The 16,635-nt window shown below is 46.0% G+C and overlaps 1 protein-coding gene and 1 long non-coding RNA gene across 6 annotated transcripts in view; one reads left to right on the forward strand and one right to left on the reverse strand.

The window, feature by feature from the left end:
- Window positions 1-7,222: 7,222 nt before the first annotated feature.
- LOC118910180 (uncharacterized) lies at window positions 7,223-9,730 on the reverse strand. Its single transcript, XR_008994123.1, has 2 exons — window positions 9,411-9,730; window positions 7,223-9,119 (listed from the first exon to the last, which is right to left on the reverse strand). It is a non-coding gene; the product is annotated as an uncharacterized LOC118910180 (long non-coding RNA).
- The window catches only part of ADCY7 (adenylate cyclase 7), a 56,727-nt gene continuing 49,068 nt past the window's right edge, over window positions 8,977-16,635 (forward strand). For 3 of the 5 annotated variants that reach the window (XR_008994122.1, XM_057493178.1, XM_057493183.1), the window contains exon 1: window positions 9,771-10,038. The gene's annotated coding sequence lies outside the window, so the exon portion shown is untranslated. Of the gene's footprint in view, window positions 9,153-9,770; window positions 10,039-16,635 lie in introns of those variants that run through there. The other 2 variants (XM_057493181.1, XM_057493179.1) reach the window with 2 other exon arrangements.

Here is a 16,635-nt window from a genome sequence, read left to right on the forward strand (position 1 = left end):
CAAAATACTCTATAAATGGCTCTATTGAACTTAATTGAGTAGAACAATAATATTTAATAGTTACTCTTTATCCTAATTTTCATCAGTGACATAGTTCATCTAGTGAAGTATTTAGAGAATGATGTAGCATTAAAGTGGGAATGAAGATATAAACATACATAAATACATATGTACAGTTTTTTGGAAGTGGTTTTTTCACCTTGCCTCAGCTACTGAATTGCAAGACTCTCAACTAACTGCCATTTTGTCAAAACATTTATGGGTGGAATAAATGTTAAAGAACAAGTTTTAATATACTACTTGATATTTAATATAACTAAGAAACAAGCCACGTTTTACTTTGGAAGTTACTTGCAAGGCTCAGAACTTGACATAACCCAGAAGAAACCTTTTTCTTCACCATATTCTTATGAGCTGTCTTGCCACCTTAAGGAATTTTTTTCATCAAAGATAAAAAGCTATAAATATCTGTGTAAATTGAATGTTGACAGAACTAATTATTAGCCAGAAGAATTGCTTATTAATCTGCTGATCTATTTGATATCCAGAATTAAAAACTTGGGGACAGTTTTTAGTTAATAAACTGCTAATGTTTGTTATGTCAGGTTGTTTTGTTTTGTTTAAGTATTTGGTCATTACATATTCTAGTGAAGGATGTGCCTTACCAAGTTTAACCTAATCCAAGCCTGAGGAGGTAACACTTTAGAAAGAGGTTGAACCGGAGAGATGAAGATAGCACATCCTTTTTGGTTACTATGAACTTGTGATATTTCCTGGATTTACTGGGAGAAATGCTAGCCATATCACCAAGAACAGATGGGAACAGGCAAATCAGGGGTTCTCTTAATTTGTGCATTTGAGCGAAGTGTTTATTAGTATTTGCACATCATCTTTTTTCTTTGCATTTTATCTTAAGTCCTTGTGGTTCCACACGGCCTTGGCTACTTTTCATTCCAACAGCTTCTTTGTAGGAAAGTCTCCATTAAGGAAACAGTCTGGGTGAATTTGATAGGAGTGTTTTATCTTTAAGATGCTATAGTAATGAGAGATTATGAAATAGAGCAAGCTGGTCTTTACCTGAATGCTGGGGTGGGTTTGGAAGGGAAGAGGAAAGAGGCCTAAGACAAACATTATCTAAAGCCAGTCCTTGTCTCTTATGGATGAGTTAGCTTTTAAAGAGAGTGAGATTTTTGGATATCAGCTACATTCTTTGAGTTTAAATATTTTCACCTTTAAATTTGGGTTCTGTGTAATTCGTAGCTGTTCCCTCAATCATTTCATTATTACCTTTTATATTTGGTTGCAATTTGTTATGTCTTTTTCTCTAAAGTTAAATCTCTGAGATTTAAAATCTCCTCACTCTGATTTTTATATATTTGAATTTTACAGAGTCCCTTTCTCTTTTTAAGTCTCTTAAAAGTACTATAATCCTAAAATAATCCAATGACTTGTTCCAAGTATCAGAATCTTCACACTGTACTCACTAATAAAGACTCACTGTCTTAAACACGGTGTTAAGGGCAAAAGGTTAGGCGGCAGCCAGTTTCGTTTCTGGATAGAAAATGTGAAGGACTATTTAGACAATTTTTAGTGGCATATATATAAATGCATATGTTTAGAAGTTTAGTGAGCCAGTGCTTGTTTTTAATAACCTTTTTATTTATTTCCTTCTTTGATTAGCATTGCCTTCTGTATTAAGAAATGCGGACTCCTGTGAGGTGCTGGAGGTTTGAATCATCTTGAAAGCTTTCCAATCTTGTCTAGTTACTGCTGGAGAGGCACTAAAGAATTTACCAGAAAAAGAGATTGAATACAAATGATTTATGAAATCTCAACATTTCCTGAGGTCATATCAGTGGGTGCCAGTTATCAATGCTGTGAATGAATTGCACACCTGGAATCTTTTTAGCTAAAGACGATTTCTTCGAAGATGTCAGTTGTTTGCCTTGAAAATTTTATAAATTGCATTTCTATGCACATCTGCCCCCAGTGCTTGCCACTGGTTTTATTATTCATAAACTTCAATAAAGGCTTTGTGCTTTCATTTATCTTCAAAACCTCTGGTATGAGCCCTTATGTAAAACTTGAATGGCTGCTTAAAAAAAAAATTATCTTGTAATTCTGAAAAACAACACTGTTTAGACCAATGAGATTTCCGTGTACATTGATAGCATGTCTGTGGGTTTGCATTCTTATTAATGCCAGCAGTGGAATGGGAGGTGATTCTGTTTTTCCTCCTGCCAAGGTCCTAGCCAAAGGTAGCTGTTTGGCCTCCCCACAGCCATTGCAAGACTATGGAAACTGATTCCCTAGAATTTGGTTATTTGCAAATACCAACCCAGTTTTATCCTTTTCTTTATATTATGTTTGCTATATTAAGAAATGAGATACTTTACCATAAATTCAATGCAGCAACAAATGATACAGACTGTTACAATAGAGTAATGAAAACGGTTGGTTCTCCAAAGAATAGAGAAGCAGGGTTAATAACTAAGTGTAACCAAATCATGTTTTCAGAATTCTCCCTGAGGGAGCAAAAAAGCAGCCCTGTGTTTTGGACTGATGGTGCTTGCCTGGAACCCATCTGACTTGTGAAAATCCTGGGTAGATTGCTTCAAGATAATCAGAAGCTAATTTATAGTGAAGTGTAGCTCAGCAGTGTGTGGACAACTGGATGGTTAAAACCAGACTGCCTACTTCATCCTGATTTCTTCTCTCTTCTTACACATTTACTGGAAATGTTCTCTTTTAAAAACAAAGTATAATCCTGTTAAATAGCATCCTGGAACTTTCTCAAGTGGTAAATTAGAATAAACTGAATATACAGGACAATTATGTCCACCTAGCTAGATACAGTGAACTTTTCTTAATTTCTCAACTAATATGTGAATGTATGTTCTTTTGTGCAAAAATGCAAATAATATGTAAATGTATGGGTGGATCTAGTTTACCCTTAACCCCCTAATCCCACTAGCTCCCTAGCGATAGCTGCTCTAATATTTTGGGATATATCCTTCTAGATTTTTTAAAATGCATTTACATACATATATGTCTGCATATGAATAATTTCAGGGAGTCTTCCCCTTTTATATATGTGCTATCATACTGTAGTATTCTGTAACTCCCTACCATATGGAGAGCTCTTTTCTGTATCAGTATACAGATCCACTTCATTTTTTTTATATGACCCTGACTTTTGCTTGCAAGTAGATCTAGTAAATTAATGCCAGATAGTTAAGGCCCTTATAAACTAACAGCCTCTTATGGAATATCTAGAATTTATCAGCTTATCTGGAATAGGGGTTTTCTAAGTATTGCTTTTGGACGGCACTTTTCTTCTGAACTGAGTTTAGTGGGGGGAAAAAATTCCTTTATCTTCTTTTAGGTGAATTTTCACAAGGCATTAAGAAGTGTTACATTTTTTGATATTTTTCCTAGGATTTTAATCTTAGAAATGCAACATGCCATTTGAAAGTGCACCCTGCTACTTTTTTAATATTTCTACTTTTCAAAAATGTTGCCCTTGGCAAAACTCATGAACAAAATCAGTCATAATGATCATTCTCCACCAGTTGCCACCCCACCAAAAAAAAACCTTGGTATTTTAACTTCAAGACCCTTCAGAAATTGCAGCAGCAGACACAACTCTAAAAATAAGTTACCTGCTTAAAGTAGAATGAATTGTATGGTGAGCAAAGAGGGACTCTTGTGAAGAAGGATCCAGCAAATAGGGTGGAAAAAGAGCATGGGCTTGGATTTCGTTGTGAAAAGAGGATGAAAGGCGGCTGTGGAACATTCCGGACAGTGATCTCCTTAATTCTTAGAAGCACAGTGATATCATTTTAAAGGGGATATTTTTCCTTGAAACCACTTAGGCTCTGATTACGTGATTGTAGAATGTCTACTGTAATTCCTTTTCATTAGTGTTCAGTAAAGTCTATTATGAGATGTTCTGTTATGTACCAGGTTAGCTTAGGAATGCAAGAACTTTTAAATTGGGGACATTTTTCACCTTTTAAGTAAAGTGCTTTATACTTCTTGCTTCTCTAGGAAAATTATTTAAAAACCTAATCTGTGAACCCATTTGGCAAGTTGAATAAATTTGTGTATATGGGTGTGCGTTTCTAAAGCAAGTAACTCCTGTTTGAAAACATGGGATTGAAATGTTGAGAAAGCATTGGAGATAAAGATGTCAGTGTTTAATGACAACAGTAAAATGAGAAGGTTGTTAAAAATATGAAGTGGCCTAGTCAAATAGTGTATCAGTTTTCAAAAGAGCTGTTGCTCAGTTTGGGTTGCAAACGATTTTTGTACCTAAATGACTCATGAGGAATCTTCAGGAATGAGGCTTTGCACTACCACTCAGGTTATAAGGTGGATCATTATATCATGCATGTGTTTTTTAAAATCCAATTTAAGAAAACAACTTTCACCTGTAGGCAAGATGGGCTCCACTGGAAGACTGAAGGTAAGGGGGAAAGTCACACAGGAAGGGCTTGTGGAGAGAGAGGAGTGTCAGGTGGCCAGGCTGCTCAGGCGGGAGGCCGAGGGGGCGCTGGGCAGTTGGGCTGTACTGCCGACAAAGTGAGGAGCAGGTGCACAGGGGTAGGGCAGTGACTCTATCTTGCTAGTTTAAAGCCAAGTCATTCTAAAAGTTTGTCTCCCATCTCCTCCCTCTGCTCTCTTCCTGCTCCTGAGGCAGCCACTTCCAACTTCTGGTGTTATGTTTGCAGACGTGGAATGTTTACCTTCATGTCTCTAAATAATATCCCTCTAATGCAATTTCTTGATTTTTAGTTCTTGGTATTTTGTACTGACTTCCCACCACCCCTGAACTCTTTCTGTGCCCAGCTTCCCAATAGAGTTATATTGAATTTTGTTTAGTGAAACATTTAGCATTTACCTTCTTAAGACTGCGTAGATGCTTTTATCAAGATGTATAATTCCTTTTTCTGTACACATTTTTTGTTTTTCCTGGAGTTTTTGTTTTTAGTTTTCCCTATACTTATTCACCCTAAACTCTGCCAGTTTTCTAAGCCTCTCCAAATGCTCAAGCACATCTCCGAGGCAACTCTCCTGGAGCCTGAGTAGCTGTGCCCAGTCACCCCCGTCCCTCCACCTCCACCTGGAGGCCCCCTTCACTCAGCTCATGTGCAGTGCGTGTTTTCTCTATGCCTTGTTCCCTCTTGATAAACTCCCTCATTCGTGCACATTCCCCAGGCACTTCCCAGGAAAGTGTGCCTAGGCAGTAAACATCTGAAATGCCTGTTCTTTTAGGCTCAATTAATAATTTGGCTGGATACAGAAATGTGGCTTGTAAAACATTTTTCCTCCAGAATTGAAATCATTGCTTCAGCACTCCTAGTGTTGTGAGAAAGGCTAGTTGTAACCTTTTCTTTTCCTCTTGCAACGTTTACAATCTTCTCTGGTTCCCGGTATTCTGAAATTTCACTGTTACGGAAATTAAGTGTGTCTGTTTTGTCTGTTGTCCTGGGTGTTTGATGGTATGAACCCTTTCAATTGGTGCCGCATATCCTAGTACTGGGAAATCTTCCTGAATTCTTATTTTCCTCCTTTCTGTTTTCTCAGGCACTCCACAGTTATTCAGATGCTGGTCTCCTGGACTGATCCTCTTGTTTTCTTATCTTTTCTCTATTTTCCATCTCTGGATTTTTATTCAACTTTATCCTCCAGCCCTTCTCTATTGGATTTTTCATTTCTGCTATCAGGTTTTTTTCATGTCTGAGTTTGTTGTCCTCAGATGTTCCTTGTTAAAAAATTGTATCCTTTTTGGTTTCAGGGTTACAATATCTTTTTGAATCTCTGAAGATACTAATGATACAGTTAAGTTTTTGCTTCCACAGTCTCTGAACTTTTTCTCATTTTTGCTGTTGTGGACTGTTTTTTGGGGTTAGAGGCTTTTTCCTCAGATTCGTGATGTTTTTGCTTGTCTGTACATGAGTAAGAATGGGGCCTGGCAAGCTGCTGGGATGCTCTGTGGCTCAGTACAGTAGGCAGCTGTGTGCTTCCCCACAGGCCTGACGGCAGTGAGAGGATCTTCAGGACTTGGCTAGTGGGGATACCCAGAGAATTCCTCCATCCTGGAGGTGGAGACCTGGCTGCCAACATCCTAGGAGCTGAGGAAGAGGGTTGGCTTACGGGGTGGGTATGTCTCAGCTTCTCAAATGAATTTGCCTTTTAAATTTCTTGTCCTTCAGCTGGGCTTGGTGTGGCCACTCTATTTCAGCTTTCCCAGAGAAAAACACTGCATACTGCTTGGATGGGGTGAGGCAGTTACCCAACTGTGTGGTGGTGGATAGGGGTGGGGAGAGATTGGCACTCTTAACTGCTTAGATTTTCAACTACCTACTGTAATTTATCTCTACCCTGCTTCCTGTGCTACCTGCCACTTTCAGTTTCACTCCTTGGAGCTTACCCAGTACAACTGGGGTTGATTCTTAGTTTTCCCAGCTGCCAGTTTTAAGTCAGTTTCTTGTGTCTCCTAGTTCAGTACCCCTGATCTACCTGCTTCCCACCTTCCAAATTTGTGTTGCTGTTACTTCTTTGCTCATTTTCTCCATTTTTAGGGACCTTAAAAAAAATTCCCTTCATTGCTGTCTTCTTGGGTTTAAGGAGGCAGCATGAGTAGATGCTGAATTCCATCCACCATCTTCTGGTCAGTCCCCACCCCCCAACCCAGTTTTACTGAGACATAATTGACATACAGAACTGTCTAAGTGTAATGTGTACAGCACAATGATTTAATCTGGCCATTTTCTAATATAAAATTGGATTGTCAGGGAGAACAGTACAGAAAGAAAATAATCCCAAGCCTTGAAAATCAGTTATGTCAGGGAATGGCATGAAAGGAGAGGACAGGAGATTTCCGATTCTTCATAAATTTGGGTTTTTCATTTTCTACTGTGAAGTACACATCCTCTGTCTAATTAAAAATCATTAGCTGCCTAGCCCATCCACAGGTACTGAGCACTCCTGGAGGAAGTGAGGGAAAAGAAGGAAGCTCCTTTCTCCTTAGGAGTAAGCAACAAAGGCCATCTGGCTGGGAAGGCTAACACTGTTCCACATAGTGATGAATGAAATTGTTCTAGACTGAAATGACAAGTATCAACCTCTGCAAACTGGAGTGCCATCCTGCTTGGCTGGAGTTCCCATTGCCTGATAAACAGAAGGGTTGAGTTTGCTGAAATAAATAAACCATAGCTTCTGTTGTAGTGATTTATTTTAGGTTTTTAAATCTCCATGGACAAGTGAAACAAGGTCTCTGAACTGTTGCCTACCACAGAAATTCACTTAGGCAACAAATGCGAATGGTTCTCTAGCAGCAGACACTGGCCTTTCCATCGTGGACACTGCCCCTGGGGTAGTTAACAAGCTCTTGAGCTTTCCAACACACCAATAACTAGAATCGCAAACTAGATATGAACATTTCAAGACCTGTTCACCTGGGCAGAGACATTTGTGGATAAAAAGAGTTCCTGTGGCCAGGATTCTCACCTGGCTGTGGTTGACTAGCTCACTGCACCCCTGTGGGTAATACATGGCTGTTGACTCTATAAAAAGAGCTCCGCCCAATGCTTTGGGTGCCACGTAGTGGCACAGCTGCAAGGCTGCAGGGGAGCAGAGCAGAGCCTGGAGTGGTGGCAGTGTCGAGGACAGAGGCCCAGAGGACGGCTGTGTGGGATGACTGTGTAGAGAGGCCCAGAGGATGGCTGTGCAGGACAGCTGTGCAGACAGAGGGGCCCAGAGGCAGAGACTGGCTTGCTGCATACAGACTTGCTCTGAGTGAATGGGATTCTAGTGACTGACCTGCCACCTGGAAATAAAGTTGGGTATAACGCTTTCACCCCAAGAACGTTTTGCTGTCATTTTCTTTGGTCACATTGAATCCATAGCGAACTTGCCTAGGGCTGAAACCCATTGGCAAGACACATTCAACTGTTACAGTGTGGATTTGATTGCCTATACAGACTTCAAAATTACTAAAATATTTTCTAAGTTTTGCTTTCAAGCACAAAGATCTTTAATCTACTGGTTAATTATTGTTGTTTTATGGTGTGAGGTGGTATCTGAGTGTTTCCTCAAATGCAAGCCAGTTCAACCAACACTATGCACTTTTCCCTCCTGACGTGCCATCCTTGTTACTAACTAAACTTACCTGGGTTTTTTAATGTTGCCCTTTGGTAGGCTCCTCCCAGGATCAGAATCTCTGGGAGGGCGACTCCAACCCTATATGGAAAGCAGTGCTGTAGAGCCTTGCTACCCACACCAGCCTGAGGACCAGCAGCATTGGCACCACCAGGGAGTTGGTAGAAGTTAAAATTCTTAGGAGGCACGCCAGAGCTGCTGAATCAGAAGCTGGAGGTGGGGCCGGGCAGTGTGTGCCCTCACTAGGCCTTTGGGAGATTCTGATGTTGGCTACAGGCTGAGGGTCACTGAGGACTGAGTGTGCAAAAAGGCATTTGCTGCTGTGATGACCACAGCACAGATGGTGGAGCTGTGCTGGCAGTCAGTGGTGAGCACTGATGGAAGAATTGTGTTTTATTCACTTTCTCCAGCTCTGTTTTCTTGTCTGCTGTCAGGAGAGGTGGTCACAGATTTGCCTAAAGATGACACACACACGATAGGGTGGGAAAGCATGGCATCGCTCCCCATCTTCCACACACCGCGAAGGGCTGAGGGCTCCCAACACACTGCTTGAACAAGTCAGAAGGGAGTGCTGAGAGAAGCCCCACCAGGACCCCACGCCCAGTGCACCACTTCACTCTCTCCAGGGTTGATATTGGCTGGCAGGGCACACCGCCTGGGGCCTGAGACACTCACAGTTCTTGATGCCTTGGGGAAAACTTTCAGGTTCCTTCACTTCCTGGGTTCTGTTGAGGGGCGGGGCTGCATGGAGTAGGCGGAGCCCGTGTAGAAATTGGCGTTGATGAGGATTAGGTGTGTCCATATCGGCTGCAGTGATCCCATTCCCAGCGCAGGGAAGTCCCAGCTGCTCCAACCTTGCCCTGTGAACCCTCAGGGTGCAGCAGTGTCCTCACCAGGAGAGTGGCGCAGCTCTAGCCCAGTAGGCCAAGTGCCACCATCTGGATGCCCAGAGGCTGCGGGAACCAAGGAGGGGTCGGTATGGACAAGTAAGGCGTAAGGGCACTTTGGACAAGTGGGGAGAGGCTCGTGAGGGTCTGTGAATTAAACGCGCCCCTGATCTTGATTACCCCTCCACTTGTCTGTTTTGTCCCTCCTCGTGGTGACTGCTAGAGGAGTGCTTTCTTGTTCACGCACCCTCGGAAGCAGGGCAGATTTTTTGCTGCCAACTCTGGGGCCCGACCCTGTAGGCAGCGGTGAATGGGGTCACGACGAGGTTACAGCACCTACCATCTGAGGACACCTACTTAGGCAGGCTTTGTCTTCCTGGTGCCAGTGGAGAAGGGTGCTTGGGGAGCGGCTCCCCTCTCTGGACACCCGTGCACTCCCAAGAGTTTAAAGCCTGAGACAGAAGGTTTCGATTTAAACTTCGCTCATCTTGGCAGGAGATCATTAGTCTGCAGTCTATGGATCCTTCTAGAAATGGTCGCTACAAGAGGGGGGTAATCTGGAGCATAAACTTCTGAAAGTTTGCTGAAAAGTGTTTCCCTCTGGGGGTAGGGCAGCACCTGGAGCATTCACACACGTGCGTGGCACTGAGAGAAAAACACTTTTCAAAAAGATTTTATTTCCTGCTCACGTTCTAGCGGTGCCTGGCCGCTCTCTTCCACACCAACGGGGTTGGCGGGCGGCGGAGATTGGATGTTTGCGTTTCCATCGTTTCTGGTGAAAATGGATCGCGGCGGTGCGCAGGCGCCTGAATGGGGGCCGGGGCGTCTGGGGCAGCCCCTCGGCCGGCTGCTGGCCCGGGCGGCCAGCGGGGGGCGCCTGCGGCCTCGCCGCCGCCCCCGCCCGCACAGCGGGATCCCGCCCGTGGCCGGCGCGGCTCCTCGGGCGGAGGCTGCAGCGGCGCCGGAGCGGGAGCGGCGGCGGCAGGTGAGCGCGGGGCGCGTGGGACCCCGGCCGGGAGGGGAGCGGCGCGGCGGGCCGGAGCCCGGGATGCGCGCGCCCGGGGAATCCGCTGGCCCCGCGGTGTAGTGGTGTCTGCGCCCTCCTCGCCCCGCGCGGCCGCTCCCCACCGGCGGAGGGGTGGGTGTGGGGCCGGGCGGCCTCGGCCGGGCCCCTCTCGGCCTGCCTCCAGACCTCGGGTAGAGGCGGGGTGCCGGGCCGTCGAGCACCCAGACCCGCGGAACCGCCCCCGCCCCCGCCCTCCCTTCCACTCTTGCTCCTTCCCCTCGCCAGGTTTGGGGTGGGTCTTCTCAGTTGGCCGCTCCCTCGGGCGCTGCGGGGAGATGCTTCCCAGACTGTGGCCCAACCCCAGTTTCCGGGGGACGAGACTGAGACCTGACAGGGACACAAGTCTGTGTGCACCTCGGACCGTCCGATGGAAGGCCTATTGGCTTGCTGTGGTAGAGAGGGGCTGGTTTGTCAGGTTTCCGAGACTTGGACAAGGCAGGGGGGCTGCACAATAGTCTGTTTAAAGTAAAATTAGCTCAAGAGTAGGGGAGCAGGAACCCCTGCCAGTTAAGGGGCTGTGTGGATGGGAGAGTGTGCAAGGCACTGGCCCCTGACTTGGATCCCCCTGAGGGAGGAAACCTCAAACCTAAACCTTTCACATGAAGGAAATGGGCCAAGGTAGTAGCTGACCCTGGCTGGAGGTGAGATGCAGCAGCCTTTCTCAGTGTGGCTCAGAGTTGTTCTCTTCTGGGTCTCCTTCCTCAAAGGCCAGGAACTCATGTTCTTCCTGAGTTCCAGAGCCACAGGTGGAGATGAGAGGTGGAGGCCATTACTAGAAGCAGAGCCTTTAAGGTCAGGATTGCAGCTGTCACTGGTGGTGCGGCTGTGTCTAGAGTGGTCCCATCTGGTCTGACTTTGAAGGCTGTTTGCTCTTGGGCCTTTTATGAAGGAGGGCAGGGAGAGGTGGGAGTCCTCCAATTTTTGAAACCAGGTGGCTTACAGAGCCACTGCATAGCCCGTGTATTGTTTGATCCTGTGAGTTAGGGTGGGAAAGGTCAGCCCCATTTACAAGTGGGAAAGCTGAGGTCACCAAAGGTCTTGTGGCAAATTTGGCCTGGGGCTGGTACCAGGGCCTGGCCTCCTGGTCTTCCCGTCCTGTCTGGCATGGTTCTGGTGGAGTCCATTTGAGTATACATTGGGAGCTTGATGCCAGCACAACAGGCAGAGTCCCAAGTGGTCAGGTTAAATGCCCCGAAGGGCAAAACATGTTGCCTGCCCATGCACCTACTACCTCTCCCTTCTCCTGTCCCTACCCCGTACCCAGGGATGCTCTTAGCTCTCCTTCACCTATAGCTGGGCACAAAGGGACTGCTGAAGAGGGGAAGTGGCTTATGTGGGCTCTATGGCTAACTCCACCCAGGGTGACCTGCCTCTACCCGGGCAGGAGGCAGAGAGACAAGTTAGGTGTGGTCCCTGCCCTCCTAAGTCCACTGGCCGGCAGGGGAGAAAAATGGTTGCACCTTGACCCCACACACCTCTGTAGGGAGAGGCTCACCCAGCCATTCTGTGCACTGGGCAATGGAGAAGGACAAATGGGGAGGGGTCTTCATTGAGAGTTTGTAGATAAATTTCTTATTTATTCATGTTTTATGTGTTAACAAAATTGTTTACAGTGAGGAAGAAAAGCAAAACTATTTTTTTTGTTCTGGAAAAATCTTTAAGAGCAGCTCTGCTTCTGAAACTTGGAATTGGGTTGCAAGTGAAGTCAGAGGCTGACATCCCAATTTAGCAGTGTCCAGTGGGAAGGTCCCAGGATTTTGAGATATTTCAGCACAAATCAGCCTCAAAACCTAACAAAACGGCCTGGAACAGAGACAGAATGACATCCTAATCTGTCTGATGCAGAGCTGCTGCCAGCAAGCCACACCTGGCAAGGGCCCTGGCCCAGTGCCCACCACCCCACCCTGCAGGGCCCCATTTAGACCCTCTTATACAAGCAGAGGGACAGAGAGCAGTGGAGGCTTGGAAGGGGTCTGGGGTGTCTGTGGCTCATGGCCATGGCCAGTGGCTGGAGAGCTCTCTCGGGGGCTGGCTGGCGGGTGGACGGGAACCAGGAGAGACAGTGGCCCCTCACGGGAAGGGCACGGGGTTGGTGGCGGCCTCCAGGCCCTGAGCCACACCCATTTGGGAACCAAAGAGAGTAATTTTCTAAGCTGATGCTGCCTGGCCTGGGCTGGCATTGGGAGTAGGGGCTCCAAGCCCCATGGGGAGTGGGCCGCATCCCTGTAGGTCCTCACAAGGAAGCTGTGTTTGGGGATCAGCCCAGAGGCTCCTCCTCTTTATAATACCATGGGCTGTGTGACCCCTGAGTCCTCTCTGCTCTCTGCTGGAAGAACACCTTTCCCGCTCCCAGCCCTTGCTGTTGTTCCTCCTTCCTGTAAACTCCTCCTTCCAGTGCAGCCCTGTCATACGGCTTAGAAAGTACTCAGTCCCCTCTTGGACAGCTGACCTCAGTCCCATTCAGCACTGGTGGTCTGTGGGTCATGGACATGGCCTGGGGGTCCTTCTGACTTTAGGTTTTGTTTCTGGGGTGGTTGCCTTCCTGTGCTTTTTGGACATGGGTATTTGAGCCTGGACTGTCGTTTTAGGTGGGAGGAAAGAAAGGCAGAAAGAAAGGTACGCCTTCCAAGCCTCCACTGCTCTCTGTCCCTCTGCTTGTATAGAGGGTCTAAATGGGGCCCTGCAGGGTGGGGTGGTGGGCACTGGGCCAGGGCCCTTGCCAGGTGTGGCTTGCTGGCAGCAGGAGGCGACGCCTTCAGTTAATGACCACCTGCTGAGTGAGGTGGCTGTAGGCAGCTTTCCTGCTGTTTGCAGACAGCCACTGTTTTCAGTTTTTAACAACAAAGGCTATTATTTGCAAGCTGTTATACTTAAAGGACAAGAACAGAGGCTCTGGAAAGAAGCCCCCCGACTTGAGTCTCCCAGCTCCACATTTCCTAGCTGTGTGACTTTGGGCAAGTGCTTCAACCTCTCTGAGCTTTAGTTTCTTATCTATAAAATAGGGACAATAAAAATATCTTGAAGGCAAAGTAACGATTCTGGATTAAAGGGGACCAAAGAGACATGACAACCAACATTTTTGGACTGTTGATGAAACTAGGTATGGACTGTAGATGAAAGTACTGCACTAATATTAAGTGACCTGATAACTATGTGGCTCCTTGTTCTTAGGAAATATGCACTGAAGTATTTAGGGATAGAAGGGCACAGTATGAGCAATCCACTCTCAAATATTAAAGAGAAACAGATAAAGGTCAGGCAAAATGGTACAAATTAGCAGATCTGGGTAAAAAATATAGGAGAGTTCATTGTACTTGTACCTTTTCTGAAAATTTAAAATTATTTCAAAATACAAAGCTTGAAAAATGCTGTCTAATGATATGAATGAAGTGATGTTAATTCATGTTACTTAGTACAGTGCCTCGCGCTCACCCTTAGCTGTTATTGTTACTGTTGCCTTTTTAAAAAATTTCTTAAATTAAAAAAAATTTTATTAAGGTATCGTTGATATACAATCTTATGAAGGTTTCACATGAGCAACATTGTGGTTAGTGCATTCACCCATATTATGAAGTCCCCACCACCACCCCATAGCAATGTCCATCAGCATTGTCACTGTTGCTTTTTATTATCATTAGTATGGGAAAGTGTGCCTTTCTCATTGTCAAAGTAATGTGTTATTTTACAAATGCCACAGTTGAAGGCCAGAGAGTTTAAGTGGTTTGCTCAGGGCCACACAGCAGTGAGTCCAGAGCACTGACAGAATTGCTTAAAATATTTTTTTGGTGTAGTGGCCAGTGTCTGAAACCATGAGATTTTACGTAAAAACCCAGATTTCTAGTTTCCCTTGCTAACTCAGAAGGCCTGCAACACTGACCACATTCCTCAGTGGCAGCTACTGGCTGAAGCTTGGCAGCAGCTCTTCTTTACACAGGGCTGGGGCCTTGAGTTTGCCCCAGACCCCACCCAGCCAGCCAGCCTCACTTGTTGATGTTTCATCTGGCCTCTGGGGGCTCTGAGTTTGCAGTCTGGGGCAAGTGCCATTGTACACCTGATCCTAGGGGGCCAGCCCCCACATGTTCCTCCCTTCCTGCATGATGCCCCCTTCAGTTTCTCCCTTCCCCCTACCTCTCCTCTATCCAGAGGGTACTGCATTGCACCTCCTTTACTCAGCCTATACTTGAGCACCTACCATGTGTGTGGGGAGAGGCTTGGGGGGACTACAGGTGAGGAGGATTAGGAATCTGAAGCTTTGTGGCTGCAGCCTGCTGAGTACTATCATATTCTAGCCCAACCTCAATCCCACCTGCAGTTCTAAGCAGTGAGCTGACTCTTCAGGAGGGGTGCAAGGTGCTTTGCTGACCGCTCCATGAGGAGAACGTAAGAGGAGCCCACAGAGGCTGCCTGGGCTTCAGATTTCATGTTGGTTTGGTGTGTATAGCTGTGTAGTCATTTCTTCTCTCGAGCCTCAGTTCTTCCTCTGTGAAATGTGGATATATTGCTTTTCCTGGAGGGTGATTAGGAGTGGAGGGACTGGCATGTCAGCCTTGAGCAGAGTGGAGCTCTGCATATGTGACCATGAGGATTTATTTCATCCCAGTGTTTTGCCTCTGATGCCCCTGATTCCCCACCAGCCTGGTTCCAGGGTCAGCAGGTGCCGAAGAAGCAAAGGAATGAGCAAAGGCCGGAAATGGCGTGCTTGTCCACGGTGGATGGTGGTGGTGGTAGGGGCCCAGGCTGGGCAGGCGTTGTTTACATGTCTTTGTAGGTGTGCCAGATAGTCCCCTTCTCACAGAGGAGGGGACAGACTTCGTGAAGATGGTGGGAGGAGCTCATTCAGTGGGTTTGGTATATGATGGATGGGGAAACTGAGGCCTTTAGAGGTTCCACAGCCAGGCAGCTTCTGCCTCCTGGGCCAAGGCTCTGAGCTCCATTCCTGGGGGGAGGAGAAAGTCAGCTCTTTTCTTATTTTTAAAAGGCTTTTATAATGTTACAATGTTTTATAATTTTATAATGTTAACTATAGAAATGATTCAGATTTATTATTGAAGAATTAGAAAAACCTGAGCAATAATATGTGGGGGAAACCCAGAATCTGTACTCTTTGAAGTATCCTGTTAACACTGGTGTATAGCCTTCCAGACGACTTCTACGTTTTTTTGATATTGAACAAGAAAAAAAGATGAGCATCGCAACTTTTCTTATTGTCGTCTAAGGGAAGTTCCGTCTGTCCAGCTTGACCCTGGGCTTTGCGAGTGAGTTGTTGGAGTTCTCAGACAGACATCACCCAGCAGTTGGTACACGGGGAACTCTAGTTGATTTTCTCTGTCCCTTATCGTTGGACATTTAGGTTGTTTCCGGTATTTTTGCTGTTAGAGCACTGCAGTAAAGAGCCGGTAGGGAAGTCTTTGTATACGGGGATTCTTTCTGTAGGGTAAATTAAGATGGGTCCATCTCCCATCTTTGTGGCACCTGCCATCTGGATGCAGGTTTGAGGTCGGCTGCATCTGGGGTGTGGAGGTTCCCAGCACCCAGGTCCCTCCCTCTGCATCCCAGGTAAACTGCTTTGCAGTCAGAGGATGAGCTGGGGAGGGGCTCCACCAGGAGGGCTTTGCCAGGAAAGGGGTTAAGATGCCACCAGCCAGGCTGGTCCTGAAGCCTTCAAACTCCTGGGGGAAGGTGGGTGGAGGAGGAGGCAGACTGTGCTCCATGCTGTGGGCGATGGCAAAGCCTGGGACTCCATGGCCTCCCAGGCTTCCTGCAGAGGGGCCTGCCCCATGTTCAGGTTGAGCCCACATCCTGCCTGGTTTGTGGTGGTAATGGTGGGGCTTGGGGGAGCTCTCTCTGCCCACAGTCCCCTTTCCAGCAGGCAGTAGGGCTGAGGCTGGTTCTGCTATTTCTGCCTCTGAGACCCTGGGCGAGTCACCTTCCCTCTCACAGCCTCTCATTCCTACAGGAAAGGGCTTAAAATGACCCTTCATGGTGAGACTCAAATGAGGCAACAGATGCCAGAGCAGAGCTCTTACAGTGACAGTATTTCAACATTTCACTGTGGAAAAATTAAACATATACAAAGGAAAACAGATTAGCATGGCCACCCGCCCATTCCCATCCGTCAGCCACCGGTTTCCACCTCCTGGCCAACCTGCAGTCCTCTCTGCTCCCACACAGTTCTCCCCCCCAGACCACCTGTCACTTCATCTGTAAAAATTATATATTCCTGCAAGATAAGAACTAAAAAAAAAAACAAAAAACACAGCCTAGAATATTATTACCAAACCTACAAATTAGCAACATTCTTTGAGTTGTTAACTTATCCATTCAGTTTTGATTGTTCATACACATCAAAAATATATTTTACTTCATTTTTAAAAATTAGGATCCAACTGAGTTATACATAACGAGACTGCTTGATATATTTCTTAATTCTCTTTTCATTTGTAGGGTTGATATGCATTCATTCTCTCGTGCCATGTATTTTTTTTTTTGAAGGTGAGTACATTCTCCTGGAGCAGA

Source organism: Manis pentadactyla, chromosome 15, assembly GCF_030020395.1.
Source record: "Manis pentadactyla isolate mManPen7 chromosome 15, mManPen7.hap1, whole genome shotgun sequence".
Classification (NCBI taxonomy): Eukaryota; Metazoa; Chordata; class Mammalia; order Pholidota; family Manidae; genus Manis; species Manis pentadactyla.